Raw genomic sequence first — 17,654 nt, 5'->3', positions numbered from 1 at the left:
TGTTTGCCCTAGGAGAAATGTGTCCATTCTGTAAGTCTCTGCTCAGAATTAGCTACCTGGTTAGCCTCAAGAGGTAATGCTACTTCTATGCCTCACTCTGAGAGTCATGCCCCAAGTGAAATCTTGAAAATGGTGGTTTTGAGGGCATATGGGGACATTTGCCCTGAAATGAATAGAAAGACAATAGAAAACGAACACACACAAACAATTGTATATTGAAAAAGAAAGGATGGGTTGCAAAAAGTTTTTGAATGATTCAGAGACTGAAGGCAAACAGTGCATTTTTGTAATGTCTGTATACATTTATGTGCAAATTTAATGTGTTTTCTTTTCCCTTTCCTTCCTTCCTTCCTTCTTTTTTGACTAAGAAAAAAAATATCCAAAACATCAAGGAAATGGGTGGTTTAGACACTGGTATAACAAAGAATGTTGTGTCCATAACTGGACTGATTGAGTTTTAGGGATTTTAGCTGTTATAAGAAGAGAAAACTGGCTTTACACAGATCTTTCCATAGAAAGAGTATAAATAAAGCTAACAGAGCCTTGCTTGCCCTGGAAAAAAAATTACCTGGTTGATGTAGCTCCCCCATGTTACACTTCTCATGTCATTCACCCTATATGATGACACCCTCTCTGATGACACCAAGTTGTATGGTGTGGTTGACACACCTGAGGGATGGGATGCCATTCTGACAGACTTAGACAGGCATAGGCAGTAGACTCAGGAGAAGCTCATGAGGTTCTACAAATCTAAGTGCAAGGTCTTGCACCTGGGCCATGGCAACCCCCACAATCAGTGCAAACTGGGGGATGAAAAGGTGAAGGCTGCTGAAAAGGACGGACTTGGTGGTACTGGTGGATTGCAAGCTGGACATGAGCCAGCAATGTGCCTTCGCAGCTCAGAAAGCCAACCGCATCCTGGGCTGCATCAAAAGAAGTGTGGCCACCAAGTCGAGGGAAGCGATCCTGCCGCTCTACTCTGCACTGGTGTGACCTCACCTGGAGTACTGCATCCAGATGTGGAGTCCTCAGTACAGGAGAGACATTGACCTGTTGGACCGCGTCCAGAGGAGGGCCACACAAATGATCCAAGGGATGGAACACCTCTCCTGCGCGGACAGGAGAGCTGGGCCTGTTCAGCCTGGAGAAGAGAAGGCTGCGAGGTGACCTGATGGCAGCATTCCAGTATCTAAAGTGAGGCAGTGGAACCGGTTGCCCAGAGATGTGGTGGATACCCCGTACCCAGTGACATTCAAGGTCAGACTGGACCAGGCTCTGAGGAACCTGACCTAGCTGTACATGCCCCTGTTCATTGTAGGGGAGTTGGACTAGATGACATTTACGGGTCCCTTCCAACTCAAACAATTCTATGATTCTATTATCTCAGGTCAGTAAATGGGTACTACGTGTGTTCCTCTAGTCATCTGTATGGGAGCTGAGGAGGATGGAGACAAAACTTTTAAGTAACCTTTCTGAGAGAGGGACTTAAAGCCCCGTGTTCTTGTGGTCTTTGCACTGAGTACAACATAACGGTAGCATCAGTGAAAGTTGGTGGAAACTGTGGATGATTCACCAATATCCTCATCTACTTGAAGGCAATCTGGAAGCACAGTAAGAGGCTGACATCTAGCATTAAAGGTCTTCAGAAGATGATGGGTGAAATGCAATATTTAAAGGAGGCATTGCCTAGATTTGGTAAGCCTCAAACATTTGCAGTGACAGAAAAGCTAGCATTTTTCAGTTGCTCAGTTTAAGGTTTGGCCAAAGTGAACGAAATTTTAAACTAAATTATGTGTGAACATTCATAGAATTCTCTGAATCTGATCATTTTCTAGCAAAGAGAAGGCAATCATTGGTTCTGTGGATATTTTAGTTAACTTCCTAAATGTTGTTCTTAGCTGAAGAGGCTATAAAGATAATCTCAGTTCATGAGACATCCTATGAAATATATTTCATAAAATGGGAACCTTTGTGAGAAAACACTGAGAATAGAATGCTTCTGTTTTAAATAAAAATATGCAAAGACTCAAAGGACTCTCAATTTGTCCAGCAAAATGTCAGCATAATCAGATAAACATTTGACCTAGCATGAAGGGAGTTGTCTACCTTGGCAAGAATATAAAAATGGAAAATGTGACATTTCCTGTTCAGGAGAGATGGTGAAGTGAAATGAAATTCCTCAGAGAGAGAATGTGGTACTGAAATATTTATTTTCTTATTGCAAAAATAAGGAAGGGCCTAATCTTGCAATATATTGACTGTGAGACATTCCACATCCCTTACTGAGCCACGAAATAATCAGCAAAAAAAAAAAAAAAAAAATCCAACAAAACAATATTGAGGTCCAGTGGCTATATGGTTAAATAAAAATGTTAAAATGGTGCTCATCAGAACAGCAGGCTGAGCAGATTACATGGACAGTGCAAATATCTTGCCACATCTTTACTGGCTGAACAAGGCAGATGGAACCAAACAGGTAAATTATTAAAAACTGATGGCACAAACACATCTGATTTTGCATCTTCTGTACCCTAACATTCTATTGCCACTACTAGTCTGTCAACACTTGAGGGAGGGTTGATCTGCAAAGCATCTGCAGTGCTTCCTTTTGTAACATCGATTAGGTATTTTCATCAGGTAGGCACCCAAGAAAATTTGTCCAAAATTCTAGCAGTTTATCATGTCCTCTCCTCATGAAAACAGACACGCATGCACACACATGCAAATCTCACGTGTATGTGAGAAAGCATTTCCATTTCCCAACAGACAAATGCAAACTTTGCTTAAACAAATCTGAACTGACAGATCATTTTCAGTTTTTCTGATCTTAATTGCACAGTGCACTGCATTTAGTACCTGAAAATACTGCAGCATAACAGGTTAACCTGTTGGCAAACACTCCCAAAGCTTGAATGCATTTCTAAACACCCTTCTGTGTTTGGAGTTACAGTCATAATAGATGCAATACACCTTCTTTTAAAAATCCTCATTCCTAGGAAGTTAGCTTTCTTAGGATTAGGAAAGATCTCGTCAGTACTAATTTTCTACAGTAAATGTAAAATATTGCTAATACAAATGTTTTTATGCTACCTAGCAGGCACAAGTCTACTGAGCAGGGTCTCCTCTGCTTGGTGCTGTGTCTGGTAAGCAGACAGTGTCAGCACAGCGTGAACAAGCCTCTGAACTAACTCTAGAGAAACAGTATGCTGTATGCCTATCTATTTGTTTTTCTCATTTATCTATGAGAAAGAAAAAAGGTTCAGCTCCCCATGCCTGTGTTAACTCCCCGCTACTGTGCTTGTGGAATTAGGAAACAGCTGACTAGTAGAAACAATTTTAAAAATCAGTTTTTATGAGCTATCCTAAGGGCCTTTCCTCTGGAGCACTCATCTTTGCACAAAAGGACTGAGAGATTTGCAGGTCCTTCTGTTTGTTTATGTGACAGCTATATCACATAATTATGTACTACAAGTTGCCATTTTTTCACTAGGATCTGATTTCCAGTTAGTAAAATTAGGTTAAGAACATATCATTTTAGAGACAAATTCAGTTGCCTGAACAGAGGGTTGGAGATAAAGGGCATTTATTTGCCATATTATTACTGCAGTGTAGAGCAGTAACTCCATATCTTTCCCTGAATGACATCCCACTGGAGCAGCAAGCAGAGTATCATCACCAGTATGACATTGTGACTCGCTATATTGCTCCTGACATTGAAGGCAGCATTCCCATGTGAACTCAGAGTTATTAAACACTCATTGCCTATATTTTTACTTTGAAGACAGGGATCATCTGCTTACAGCTTTCCTGTGCTGAAATTCCGCAGTTGGGATTACAGGGAGATCAAGGAAAATATGTACTGTGCCAAAGCTCTGTTTGAGGCTTCAGCTGGGAGTAGGGTTTGGGTACCTTCAGGTATAACCATCTTCAATCTGACACCAGCAAAAACTCTGTTTTGGTAAAATTGCTCCCTCCGATAGGCGACACAGATGTGTGTTCTTGTTGTCTGTCTATGTGCTCAGTACCAAAGAAGTGGGTGTTTTAGAGGTCTCTCATGTAGATTGTAAATCATCAGAATAAGAATCTCCTCTGATGAAACATGGTGGAGAAAATAAGATTTTTCCACTGTATTTTCGCTGAAAAAAAATATTTTCCATTTTGTTAGTTTGTTGCTCTCAAAAGTCATCACCTTCTAGCCAGCCTGCCTTGCAATACAAATAGTTTTATTTTCAAGTAGAAGGATCTTCCATAGGTGTTAGCAGCACTTTTTTTTTTTTTTTTCTATTAGCAAGTACGTCAGTATTTTCTTAAGAGGTTTTGCTTGCTTGTTTGTTTGCTTTAAGCATAAACAATAGGTCTCATGTGAGCAGCGGGTGATTTCCAATGACAGGACAAAAGAGTCTTAGAGTCCCTCAGGTGGTGACTCGTCAGAATTGCAGCAAGACCTGAAAAGCCAGCTGCGATTCGGAAAGGAATGCAACCATTTACAAACTACGTTGAATGTAAGAACTGACCAGGAAACCAGATGTTTTAAAATCGTGGATGTTGGCTATGGAATGTGCACACTATTTCTTTTAAATACATTCATAGCTATACTTTTACTTTTAGTAAAGTTGTTCATTTCTTCTGTTGAGGCTTTATTTTGATCTCAGAAGTAAGAGTCTGCTTTTATTTATAGAAGGTATCAAATTATTGTGGGTAATTTTAAATGGAAGTAGCTAAGATCATCATTACAATTAAGTCCTATTTCAGAATTAATTGATAAGAAAGTTCAGGGGCCCATCTTCATAAATAACAACAAATTTCTTTGTATTTTCAAGTAAGGTTCGCGCTTGAGAATGAGATAATTTTATAAGAATTTGTGGCATTTCTCTCAGTGAATCGCCCACTGATAATGGATGTAAAAAAACAAATCAAACCGTGTCCAAGTGTTGCCCATGTCCTTATGGATTTTCATTGTTGTGTGGTATCTTCTAAGTTGGTACTTCCTATTATTTTTCTACATAAAAGCTAGCAAGTGGATCTTGGTAGAAAACTGGTGAAAGGAGTGGTTTAGTTAGCTTGTGCTTCTGGTTTGTCACTGTTGGTTTGTTACCACCATTTGCCATTGCCTTCTTTATAGCTGAAAGCTGATGCCGTGTGTGTGTGCTCCTGAGGGACTGCTGCTAAGTGCACAAGGTGAACAAAGCACTGCCTGGTGATGCTGAGCTACGTGTAGAAACTTTCTTTAGTGAGGCTGTGCCTGTCTGTCAGATACCCTTCTACACCAGAGAAGGTTTCATATGAAGTTCTGGATATTTAGGTACTCGTACAATTACTGTCTAGTGGATTTCTTCAGCACAGCTGCCATGCACACCCTCAAGTCTATTCTTCCCTTCCTCCTTATTTTAGCATTAATTTTTCCCATAACCCCTGAAATAATTAGTATATAAAGATTAGCTGGTGAAGAAATACAACTTGCTTTTCAAAGAGAGAACCAGAAAGACAGCTTTTGTCTGTATTCTTATATATGCTGTTCTTCTTTTCTGTTCCACATGTTATGAAGCCTCTGTACATGAATTCAGTGACAGAATATGGTCAGATCAGAATTCATATAATCTTGCATCTCATATTTCACTAACATGTATTTTCTGGTCCCTGGAAGAAAACCCTCCAAAAGTTGCTGATGTAGTTTGCCATCTGGGAAGAAATGACTCACGACATCACCTATTTCCATGGTTAATTTTAAAATTCTAGGCGTGCTAGGCACAGTATGTATCCCCACCATGATGACACATACATAACCACTATCATATTTATATTGTCAGTCATTTTATTCTCTAAATATTTCTAGAGTACCTTACTCTAGGGAACGTGCTTTAGCAGGGGGCTGGGCTTGAAGATCTCCAGAGCTCCCTTTCAACCCCTGAGATTCTGTGATTCCACCTCCACAAACACACTGCATTTTCAGCACTAAAGCTTGTCATCTAATAACCCACATTACCATGAAATAAATCAAGAAGTTATTGGGCTGGCTCTTGTGACCCTCAGAACCTCACAGTGTTGGAGTATACCTATGCAGGACAGAGAGCAAAACAAAATATGAGCTCAAAGCTGCTCAAAGTTCTCAACGTTATTTCTGGAGGAGTGATTCATGAAATCAAGCTCCCTGCTCCCTTCCTTTCTCCTGATGAAAGAGTCCACTCTGCCTTAACTCATGCCAAAGGCCACATTTCTCTCTGGGATGTATGTCTGCGTATACTTGTGCTGGATATAAACTGAGAACAGGACTTGGCTTTGTGGTTTGGCTCCTGCAGCAGCTAACTGCAGCCAGGCCCCCGCTACAACCTCGATGAGACTGAGCTGATGGTTCGCGACCTACCGTGGATATGTACTTTCCAAGTAGTAACAAGTACACAATCAAGCCAAAACAAAAGCAGAACTGTGGGTGGATAGCAAGGAGAGTTCTTCAGGCGGGTTTTACTAAGGTGTGCTGTGTTTTAGTGCAGACAATTTAAAACGTCACTTTCCAAGAGGCTGCATTTACATAACAAAATGAACCTTTTTGCTTTGCAGCAATATTTTGAAGAAACGTTCTGCTTTGCAGAGCTTTTGGGAATTCATGCTATTTTTAAACTGCTTTTTGTGCTTCCCTGCTAGTTAATAACGGATTCCAACATCACAAATGGAGTTCTACAGCTATTAGCAAAACTGCACGCTTTTATTAGCAAAAATAAAGCAGCTTTAAAGCAATGCTGGTCAACAAGTTTTACAGGAAATTCTCTATAAGGAGAAGCACAGAAAGTCTCTTTAGCTCACCAGGTTCCAAACATTTCTGGAGAAAACATTTAATACATGACTTAAGTAGTGAATTCATGAGTACAGTCTGCTGGGAGGAAGGAGAATTTTGTCCAGCCCTTCACAGGTGTGGAGTGGCTGATATTCTTTCTGAAACTGCACTGCATCCCTTTACCTCTGCAATCACATTTACCAGGTTTTTATCGTGATGCTACCAAGGAGGCAGCTCTGCCTTTTGAACTGTACATTGCAGCCTTACTGAGTCAAGAGTAGGAAAGCATTTATGCAGCTGATAGCAATTACTTCAGAGAGACTGTTAATGTCTGCTGAAGCCCTCAGTAATGTGTGGCTGAAAAAGACAATGCAACCTTATAAGTTTAACCTACTATCTAACCTTACTATCTTTTGTAGTAAGGTTACTACAGAAACTGTAAGCAGAAGCTTACGAGGTACTATAACAAAATGTGGCGTACTACCTCAGTAACACAATGAAATTTAAACAAAACCTCTTCACGGCAATAAATTTACATGTTCATAAGCATTTAAAAACTGACTGACTGAATCTGTCATCTTCACATTTCCCTACCCAAACTGACAGACTCAAAAAATGTACCCTCAGGTACACATGGTAATTTTATTTTATCTTTTTCTGGTTGCACTCTTTTTGTTGCATTTGGAAGGATGTTTTTCCCACCAGAACTGCAGAAGAGGACTGTAACATATATATATTTCTCAGTTGCATGTTGAGACCAGAGACCATGGAGCAGCTTCATAACAAAACCTCTGCTCTTAACTTTATATTTGGTAGACATTATTAGTCATTGCCATAAATATTGATATAAGCACCTTGTTAAAATAGGTATTTTATCAGAGATTTCAATTTGAATAATCTGGGATGAGGAAATGTCTAGAGGTCTTAATAAATGTTACATGACTTGACGTTATAGCTGATAACTTAGAATGTTAGTCGCTGGGATGAAGCTGTTCCATTGCCTACTTTGTTTCTTTCAGTTTAATGAGGATTTTACACGAGTATAGAGCCATAAATTATGGATGGGGGAGATTTAATCAGTGCACACGGGAATGTACTATAACATCAGATTGCAATTATTAGACCATTTCCACTTTCTTAAGAAGATCTTACTCTCAATTATTTGCTAGCAAATAAATGAGTAAACTAATAATAATGCCGGAGTCTTAGTCCAGCTTCCGTAATAGATGGCTCAGAAGAGATCCTTTGTAATTCAGTCTCAATACCATATGTCTCTGTTGACATTAAAGTGCTTAGTTCCAAATGAGTTGGCTTCATTCAAGCATCTTAATTCAAGAGTGGATGATTAGATCTTAAGCTAAAAACCTATTAGGATGTAAGCACTTATGTTGCTGAAAGGTATTAAAGGAACAGCATAGTGTGGCTGCGGATAAATCCTCTGTATCTAGTACTGATTGGTTAAACTTTGTTTGATCTTCAAACAATATTAAAAACAAGCTTAACTGTTCAAAGTTGAACATGGCATAAGTAAAGCTTGAGGATATGTTATGTGAAAATAAATTTTGGTGGCTTTTTGAGAGAGAAGAAGCTCAGAAATGATATCTTGATACTCTGTGAACAGAAATAATGTAAGTTAAGTCACTTTAAAGTGCAGGAAGATACTATCTTTTAGAACTGCAGAGTGTATTTCTTACTTTCAGTCAGTAAAGCACAGTGAGAACTATAAGCAGATCCTAGGAACTCTTTAGTCATTCCTTGACATGTCAACTAGCATTTTTAATAATCTTGCAAGCTACGAATTTTATTTTTCATTTGTAAAACAGTGAAATTATGCAGTGAAGAAAATATCCCAATCCTTGTTCTAAGCAAAGATAATTATTTTCTTATTCCTTACTGAACAAAAACTCAAACACTAAAAGTAAAAATTGCTATACTGGAGGGCTGATTCATGGCACAATTTTAAACTGTGTATGACCCAGGCTGTAGTAAATTTATTTTCTAAATTACGTATTTTGCCTCCAGCCCTATGACAGAAAAATAAGATGAAATAAATATATGACAAACCTTGAAATGTTACTTAAATTCTAGTTCACAGAATATAATAAAAATAATAGCTGAATTTTAGAAGCAGTCTTGTGATTTGTGGGATCTCATTTGGTGACTGTTGAGAATATTTGGCATCTGCCAAGTTGCCAAAATGGTTAAGCGAGATAGACTGTCAAGAAGCAACTCCTCCACAATGGTCTGAATGGCTACGAGAGTGCTCACATTCAACTGTGGTCACCTTCACTGCTGTAATTCAATATATCCTTAAAGATATGATGATGACTTATCACATGTTATTGAGATCCAAAATGTAGATAATTCTTCCATTATGAGTTACGTATATATGTATATATACACAAATCTTTTAAGGAGTATATCTTAGGTTTAGAGCAAAATGTTAAAAAAAAAAAAAAAGAAGGAAATAAAGAAGGAAAAAAACCAACCTCAAAGCTAAGTAAAACTGATGATCATTTATTTATGGTTCTTTGAGGAACAGCAGTTTATATGATGCTGACTTGCAATTGTCTCTCGCTGCAAATAAAGCATACAGAACCCTGGGGAAGATGATGTAATGCAGAAGAGGAAAGAGGAGATATCTTTGCAGAGGAATTTAGGACATGTCTACATGCAAAAAAGCCATCAGCTTAAAAAAAGCATTTTTAGGCATCAGCTCTTTTGGAGAGGTACAGCCTTGTTGCCAAATGGACAATGTTCTTTCTTCTTTACATTCTCTGATCTTCAGTGAGGGATCACTGCTTTAGTTAAATCAGCACATCTTACTTAAGAAAGACAATTCTCTAAGATGTTTGTGTAGCTACAGGGCTTAAGAACATGTTCTCTGACCCCATTTCTGCTAGGAACCTGAGTGGCTGCAGGTGAGGGTAACCAGAAACAGCTGTCCCTGTTTGCATCATTGGCAGTGCTGTGGCATGTAGACCATGGCACTGCTCTCAGCCTGTGGTCGTCGAGTCCCATTCCTGGGATTGTGTTCCTGGATCACCTAGCAGTGGAACCCTGAGTGGGATCCAGCTGGAGAGCCAAACGTGGCTTTCTCAAGTTAATCAAAGCATGTGAGGCAGAGCAGAGACCGCAGATTGTTTGTGTTGACTGTAGGAAGAGACAAAATACATGATCCACTGCACGTCAGTCACCTATGTTTTGGGGACTAATTTGAACTGGCTGAGTGAGTCCATAGCCTGCTGTTGTTTTGCAGCCTATGGTTGTGGTGTTTATCTTTGACAAAATGACTTGAGATTTAGCCAAGTTTATCATAATCAGACCAGGAATGGTTTTACCCATCTACACTAATACTTTATATCTTCATTGATCAGGGTTTCAAGGAGAAAAGAAACTATTTCATCCTGTTTTTTGTCCCTTTTTGTTCATGAATTTCCTAGAGCTTTGTACCAGGGCTGACATGTTTCACTGCTGTGTCACAACAAACCACTGCGTATATCCTCCATGCATATTTCTCATTTGGATGCATATGTGTGAGGAAAATAACCATATCAAAATCAGATGCAATGATAAAGTGAGGTAAATTCATGTAATATTTTGTACGTCCTCATGGTCCTCTTTATTTTGAGTAATCCTCTGAGAAAGTATTGATTTACAAGATGAAGTAAGTACATGAACCAATTAAGGATTATGGGGAAAGAGAGGGTAGCAGGGAGGAGGAGAAGTACAGAGCGAGTGGCAGTGCATGAATACACATTCCAAGACATCTGGAAAAAAGAGAGGCATTAGGGCAACTGTTCTGAGCTCCTTGTCAGCAACAGGAGTTGATTTTTATAAACGAAATTGAACTTTGGGAATTAGCTTGTTTGGAAACTTTAGAAAAAGCACCCCTGTGGTAATGTGCAAGAATGATAAAAGAATCTGCAATCTAAAGAATGGATATTATCTAACTAAAGGGGAGGATCTGAAATGTGGGAACATTCTCTCCCTGCTCACACTGAAAGAAGCAACCCATTATGTCCAAGTTTCTTGAGTGAGAATTCTGCTTTCCTTAGGTATTTATTTCTGACAACTTATATACTTATCTGAACCTACCCTTGATGACGCTGTATTCCCTCCTTAGCCAGCCTTTGGTTTTGATGCTCCCTCTCTTTTGCTGTGACATCCTTACCTTCACCCTTGGAGTGGTCTGTGGCAGAAGCAGCAGTCTCCATGTTCTGAAGTGTGGTGGGAGCTATGGGCTGCCCTGGCTCTGCGCTTCTGCTTTGCCTTTCAGGCAGAACAGCTCACGCACAGTCAGCTACTTGCAGCCCAGGGCAGCTTGGCTGGATGGTGCTACCAGCTGAGATCCAAAAGAGTCTGTAAATTTAGGCTGGAAATCCCCACACACAGATTGCAGGGCAGTTTATTACAGCACTGTCATGTTACCCACTGTACACATGTAGAAAACCTCATGGCTTGTGGTGAAAGAAATACCAAGCAGCTCTGCCTGTAATAACAAAAAGATTTATGAGATGGCCATGTCCTTGGTCTTGGGGGAAGCCATGTGCTGTACTCAGCACGTGATGATGGGCGGCAGGGGGAAGATAAGAACTATAATGATCAGCATACCTTAAAGCTTGTGAATCTTGTCCCTGGAATAGCTCCTGGGGTTTGAGAGCTGAAGGCACGAACTCCCAGGCTGACACGAGGGCTCTGCTCTAACACAAGCAGAGCAAGGCTAAAGTTTTACTACCTTCATGCTTCTTTTTGTGCTTCCAGAAAGCACTCACCATAAACAGATGGATAAAACACTGTCCTGGCCACATGTGTGTAGCTGAAAACTGCTACTGAGGCATGCTTGATCTAACAACAATTAATTTGATAAAAAGTTGTCAGGTTTTAGCTGAGTTCTATTCGTTCAACTGCCTTTTTCATTATTATCTCTGTCTCATTATCCTCTGATGTTCACATGTCCCTAAGCTGAGTGGGAGATGTGTTTTCTCCCTTTACTAGAGAGTGTTCTGCAGACTCACCTACCATGCATCAATCAGTAAGTGCACAGAGAATGTTGCCATATAGAAAGCTGAAAACAGCATCAAGAACAAGTCAAAATGCAGCATAATGGCAAGGATTGGCAAGTCCTGGATTTTTAAGAGGCATTTTCTTTCTCTTTAGAAGAGGAGCATGGTGCTGAACGAATGAGAGAACTGCCTAACAGCCATCCTCCCAGTGTGTCGTTCAAGTGTTTGGTCACCCACAGCAAACACCTAGCCTTAGGTGGAGGTACTGTTGTGTTAAGGTGGAAAAAAAAAAAGAAAAAGAAAAGGAAAAAACCATTTCCTCAGATGCAGTTTGCAGTTCAGTCTATTCACCAACAGCAGAATGTTAAATGGGAAGTCACACTTACGTGCTGTTTATAGTTAAGAAGAACATGTGTTTGACAGTAACAGAACCGCCTGAGACCTTTCCTATTCGAGTCTATTTTTGGAAGCACAGGGAACTCTCTCTCCCCTCACAGGACATTAACTCTGAACCTTGAGGACAGCTTACAAATTCAGGAGCTAGATTAGGGAGAGATCAGTACTCACTTATGCTCCACATCAGGTAAGAAACAAAGCTCATTTTGATTATCCAGTTCAATTTCCCAGTTTTATTTGAATAGCGTGCAAAAGCTTTAATGAGCGAGAACCATTTCAGAAGAAAACCTCACAGCTGTAAGTATGTGGAATGCAATCCTCATGAATACTCAGTGGGACTGAGAATTTTGCAAGAGGACATAAATTACAAAATTAAGGAACAATAGATGACACGTTCACTTGCACTACAAACTGGCAGTATAAAATGCCAGCACAGATTTGGGTTGTGTACCAGAAACATCAGATAACAGGGTAGGAATTTACATTTACTATAAGACTTTAGAAGTTTTCTATTTGGGAGTAAAGACGCATCTACTTTGTTTCAGTGCTAACCTGAGAGCTCTGCTGGCTGAAGCTTGCCAGCTGGCTCCAGTTTTCTTTTTGTTGTCATAGAGGCTGTGTTGTAAGACCTATTACACAGCTGTGGTTAGATATAAGTTGTGTTGATGGTATGGAATTTTGCTACTTTGAGGATCTTAGCTCTGTCACTTGCTTTTTTGTATTATAAATGTCTATGTTTATATATATATATATATAGCTGAAGACACAGCTATGCCAGCTTTGACATTTTACTGTTTCTAAAAGCAGGTATTTTCTCTGACAGAACAACACCTTGAGTTTTACATTCATTCTAGGCCTTTGAGTATCAGGAAGGAGCTTGAAAACTGAAGGAAGGGAAAACAAAAATGAAAAAGAGCAAAAACCGCAGGTCTGTGAGTGATTTGTTCACTAAGAGCAGTTATGTGATACTGGCTAGGAGAAAATACTGGACATTTACATAGTCACTTGTGACTGCTCGTAGGGGAGCACAGAGCAAAAGAAAGGCGTTATAGCATAGTTGCATTTGAACTCAAAGAAAAATAGTGTTCCCCAGATGAATTCTCTGGACTAGGAAATTTGGGTAGAAATTCTGAGAATTTCAGAGAAACATCTCTGAAAAGATATAGTTGCGATATTAATAGAAGAAGAGGAAAAGCTACTTGCTGTTGAAAGAGCTGTCTGATGAATTGCTACAGAGCTGTCGCAGCCTGGGCTTTAATTCTAATAATGAATGCTCATTGTATTTTCAGCCTGTACATGGATTAACATGAAGTTCAGAATCATCTGTGACTCTATGATTCAGTGCAGAATCTGAGAAAGGTGCCATAGCCAAATGACAAATACATATCCAGTGGAGACAACCACAACTCATCTATAATCTAGTAATTGTGAAAGACTAGGCTGCTGCGGTGTATTTAAATGTAATTTTGTTTCCCTTTCTTTTCCTGTGTATTACAAATGCAATCAGAGAGGGTGGTCCACCTCCCCAGCCTATCGAGGTCTCTCTGGGTTGCTGCATGGCCCTCTAGTGGGTCAGCCACTCCTCCCAGTTTCATGTCATCCACAAATCTACTGAGGGTGCTTTTTTTCAAGTGTTACCATTACACAGCCAATTTACTGCAGAGTCAAAAAGCATAAGCTCCATGGTCTGACGCTGAGGGGACTCAGCTGAAACACAGGTGAGCAGATTGAGGCTTGTCCCCTGCTTGTACTAACAGCCAGTCAAAGAGTTCAGGCTGGAGACACTGGGAAATATTCCCCTTACATTAACTAGTGATCTGATGGGTTGAGCATGCCCTTGAAAAGTGAGAGGACAGAGCTGTTCTTGGTATCTCCTTGAAGTCTTCCTTCTTCCAGACCTGCCCGTATGAAATTGTTGGTTATTTTAGGGATACGGTGGCCTTCTGATTTTTTTGTTGTTTAGCCAGAGATTCAATTCTGGACAAAAGAAACGTTTTTCCCAAAGCTTGCATCTGAACAGAAAAAAGTCTTTGTTCTGTAAGATTTTTATTTTTTAGACAAAAAAATATCAAACGGTGAAAAATATAATAATAATTTTAAAAAAGAAATAGAAAGCAAAAGATATTTAGAATGTCTTCTCAGGTGTGTAAAAAATGCTTAGCTATTTTCTGAGCACAATCAAAGATAGTTAGGCTGGGCCACCATGCCTTTGCTTTCCCTACCACTGATAAAACAGGAAAAAGCTATTCTCTGGAAAGGTTTGGGAGTCAAGAGAAGGATATATAACTCTGTAACTCTCCTCTGCCCATTTTTAGGAAATTGTGATAACATGGACAATTGTTAGAAAGGAAAGAAATGTTTGGGAGCAATTTTGAGAAGACCGTAGTGTGTAATTGCTTGTAAAAATACTTAGAAACTGCTGGTGCTAAAACTTATTGTATACTGTAGGTGGCACCATTTGTATAAATTTTACGGACCACTAAGGCGAAGAAGGGGATCTGTGCAGTGTTCTGATAGCTTGCCGTGATCGTATAGTGGTTAGTACTCTGCGTTGTGGCCGCAGCAACCTCGGTTCAAATCCGAGTCACGGCAAACTAAAGGGTATCTTTTGGAGAGATGTAATTAGAGACTGCCCATCAAGAACTATCTATCAATGATGACAAATACAAGACAACAAAGTAACCAGGGGCTGCAGCTTTTACAGGCATGTTTTTGCTGAAATTTTTATGTGACACAAATATTAGCTCAGTAATCCTGTTGCCAAATGTGATTTTTATTTTTATTTTTTAAATTTAAAAGTTGATGGATACTGTGATAAATACAGAAGCATAGTGATCATGTAATTTCTATTAAGTACAGCTACTTAAGATCTGGACTGAGCAAAGAAGGCTGTTTGGTTTTCATCTTTGCTAGATTTGTACGCCTGAATTTCTAGGAAATAGGTCAGTGACAGATGTGGAAATCCCACTTCTCTAGGCAGGGCTGCTGTTAGAAGGTTTGTGCTGGTGGCAGATGAGAGGACCCATCACCTGTCAGTGACTCGTGATTCCCTTTGGATTTCCTTATCTGCTCCACATCACTGAGTAACGTGGGCTCAGGTTCTCAGAATGAAGATTTCTAAAACCACATGCATTTTACCAATTTACTGTAACTAAAGGCAATTTGTGTCATAATGACAATATGACAACAAAATTACATAGCTGGTAATAACTGGATTAATAAAAGGCCGTTCTTATGGAGTTTGTCAGATTACTTGCACACCACTGAATGGAGTTTCTGGTAGTTGGTTCTTTAATTTTATAAGAAGTCAAAGTCAAGATCAATTTTTCTTTTGCTGTTGCATTCACATTTGGTGGGACATCAGTCAGTCCTCTGCATAATGGACGATGTCTCAACCAGGCTGAGCTGGCCTCAAGCTTCCACAATGGGCCCACTCTTGCAGCTCATGAATGACAGGTGCCTGTCTCTCTGGAATGGAGGAGGATCCCTTGCACTCACACAGAGAGAGGAAATGAAACAACATTCTTTGCAGTGATATCAGAAAAAAATAGAAGTTCTGTAGGCCCGCTAGCTTGGGAGGGCACCTTTTCTCTGGCAGTTGTGGACTCGGGTGTCCCAGTTTTGGTGTAGTAGGTTGGTGACTCTCAACATCTGACTTCCCCCAGGCTCAAGACAGCCCTTGCTGCTGTGTTTGCAAGTTATCTGTTGGTATTCCACTGGTTGGCCTGAGACTTCATGCCCAAATGTCACTCAGCCTTTTAGGAATCCAAGCAATTAACTCTCCATTTCTTGGTTTAATTGACAAAGTGGATGTGACTGATTTCCCAAAAGAAAGCAATTTAACAACATGCTCTAGTGTAAAGGCCAGAACGATCGTCTTTCAAACTCTGCCCTTGTTCCTGTCTCCCAGATTTGTCATTTGCTGTGTTACATTTTATGAATAGATACTAGAGTGACTCCTCACAGGTACATATACTCTTTGAAGCATCCTGGTGAATGGAGTCCTTGAACTAAAATCACAACGCTGTAAAGCCAGAAATTCTGCTCTGCTCACACATCATCCTGAGGCAAAACACTCAAGGTTCATCCCTGCTTGACCTCAAATCTCCTTCACACATACTTCTCTATACCCGGTGATTAAAATTGTCCCTTTTGGTGTTTCATGATGAGTTTCCTGAAAATTGTAGTTATTTTGCTTGCTTTACTTTGCTTGTATTGATACCAATAACCATACTGTGAGCTCAATGGTAGTGCTATAAACTGATTGCAAGTGTGATGTAGGTAGGTCAGTAGATTTTTTCTTACCAATTCCTCCTCCAATTACTTGTTCCCCTCATAAGAGAATAAAAATTCAAACTCAACTTCATACTAATGTAAGTGGCTTTCTACATCCCACTTCCTGAAAAAATATTTATGAATTTTCCCATCTCCTTGGGGAAAATAAACCTTTACTGGAAAACAATTTGTAGGGATATCAGGATTGCAAAGTAGGAAGCAGAAGTTTAATCCTGTCACTGATTGAGAACCTTCAACTGTTAAAAGCATTACCTGCATATTTTTGCAACATGCATGCCCTCAGTCCTAGCAAGCATGTCCAGATAGCGCTTTTCCAGTTGGAAACTCTGATTTAATAATATGACATTAAAATAATTGTCAAGGATTCCATTTTACAAAAATCTATTCCTGAAGCTCTATGGGTTTTTTTTCTTGAAGTCTAAAGAGAAGACTTCACTTCTGCAGCCTTCTCTGGCTTTATGAAGCACGCTGATCTGGTGAGAAAAGAATAACAGTGTTTTAAAAACAAGACAGAAAGTGTATGTCTTTCTCTGCAGCTCTTTGATGTCCTTTTTGTGTTCTGCCCAGAACGTAAATACTTTAAGACATACTAGCGTTTATTTTCATATCCATAGTCTACCTAATATACCTTCTGGCACCGCATCTAGTAGGATGTGCCTGGGAAGGTATTTCTATCTTGTTATTGCATTTCAACATTATTTTTTAAAAGCTGCTGCAGGTGTTTTTAAGCTATGAAGAAAAATGCCTAGTTCTTAAGGAGGCAACACTGAACAGGGAGACTCAAAGAAGTATTGAAAGATTAGTTGAACATGGCGGTTATTTCTTTTCTTCCTCCTTCATTATGGAGAGCAGCAGAGCTGGTTGTATGCTGTCTGATGTTCATATCAGGTGTTGAGCAGGATAGAAAGCAGTGGCTGTTTTGAATCTGCAGTCATCAAATCAAATTAATTCTGTTTTTCATTCTCTTTACAAGACTGCAGCTCATATAAAAACTTTTATAGGTTCCCTCTGCGATCCTTTCAAAGGGCTCTGATCAAGAAGACTCTTTGAAAGGAGATCTTCTGTGGTAAAGAGAACTCCTGATAGCCTGAATAGCTGGTTGCGCTTTAGCAAATAATGCCAGGAATTAATTTCGCAGGTGGGATGATTTTACCTCTGGAAATTCAACTCTGAGTTTACAGGGTACT

The 17,654-nt window shown here is 39.6% G+C and overlaps 1 non-coding gene across 1 annotated transcript; it reads left to right on the top strand.

Annotated features, from left to right (window-relative positions):
- TRNAH-GUG lies at positions 14,692 to 14,763 on the top strand. Its single transcript has one exon. It is a non-coding gene; the product is annotated as a tRNA-His (tRNA).

This window comes from Numida meleagris, chromosome Z (genome assembly GCF_002078875.1).
Source record: "Numida meleagris isolate 19003 breed g44 Domestic line chromosome Z, NumMel1.0, whole genome shotgun sequence".
In the NCBI taxonomy this organism is placed as follows: Eukaryota; Metazoa; Chordata; class Aves; order Galliformes; family Numididae; genus Numida; species Numida meleagris.
The sequence above is the reverse complement of the archived record's forward strand: the minus strand, read 5'-3'. Positions and strand labels throughout refer to the sequence as shown.